The sequence below is a fragment of the Melozone crissalis genome, unplaced genomic scaffold (assembly GCF_028551555.1).
Source record: "Melozone crissalis strain CALT ecotype California unplaced genomic scaffold, PUWL_Pcris_2 ptg000116l_1, whole genome shotgun sequence".
Taxonomy (NCBI): Eukaryota; Metazoa; Chordata; class Aves; order Passeriformes; family Passerellidae; genus Melozone; species Melozone crissalis.
In genome coordinates, this window is record NW_026535893.1 from 411,623 (window position 1) to 412,703 (window position 1,081).

The window sequence follows — 1,081 nt, forward strand, 5'->3', positions numbered from 1 at the left end:
GGCAGCACCTCCCTACCCAAGCCCTGTGTCAGGGATAGCAGAGAGCACAAAAAGGCATTTCTGTCGCTCAAAGCCTAACGGCCTGTGCTGTGGGATCCCGTCAGCGGGGGAAGAGCAGATCCATCATTACCCAGAGCTTTCAATGAGCACTAAACAAAACAGCCCTGGCTCTCCAGAGCAGGCTTTATTCCTGCATTCTGTGATGCTGAAAGTGGGTCTGCAAGGGGCCGCCTCACCACGAGCCCCAGCAGAGCCGTGGGCCGGCGGCAGAGCCGCTCCCACTGTGGGCAGGAGCACAGCCCGGCCATTCTTCACTGCCCCACTGACGGACGGCTCTGGGGCTGTGCTGATAATATCTTGATTAACAATTAGCATGATGGAACCGGGAAATACATCTTGTTCCTCGCCCCAAGCCGACAGGTGAGGATGAATATATGTTGCCTGGTTGATTGCTATGCCTTGCTAGAGCCTGTTTAGGGTTGATTGAAAAGCAGAGGCTTTGTGTGACAAGAGACCTTTAATCTCCTGGCAGAGCCAAGTGCGTTTCCCATCAGGAAGCGTTCCTTCTCTGCTGCTTATCTCTAACCCCCGCTTTAAACCTGAGCCTGGCAGAGACCAAAAGAAAGGCAGGATCAAAACAAAAATAATTGGGATCGCTGGCTTCCGTGGGCAGTCTGAACCTGTTATTCCTACTTATCAGCTAGTTATTCCTATATAACTCTTGCAAGAGACAATTCAGCAGTTGCAGCATCTCCTTGATGAAAAGCACTCCAATAAAATAACCATGGCAACAGTTGTTGAGGGCTGGCATGGTGAGGGACGGAGATGTGCTCTCCAAAGGACTCTGGGCCCAAGTGCCCTGACAAATAGCCCTGCTGAGCACCAGGAGGTGATGTATGGACAGCTCTGTTGTCCTGGTGGGGTCCCAGATGTGCTGGGCATGAAGGCTGCCCCAGTGCACCCAGTTACAAGTCACAACTTGTTAACCATGGGTGTCTTCCCCTCCACATGGAAGGGGAGCTTGTAACCTGAAAGCTGAAGGGGAATCATGAGGATGCTCAATCAGAAAGGAAGGGCCAAG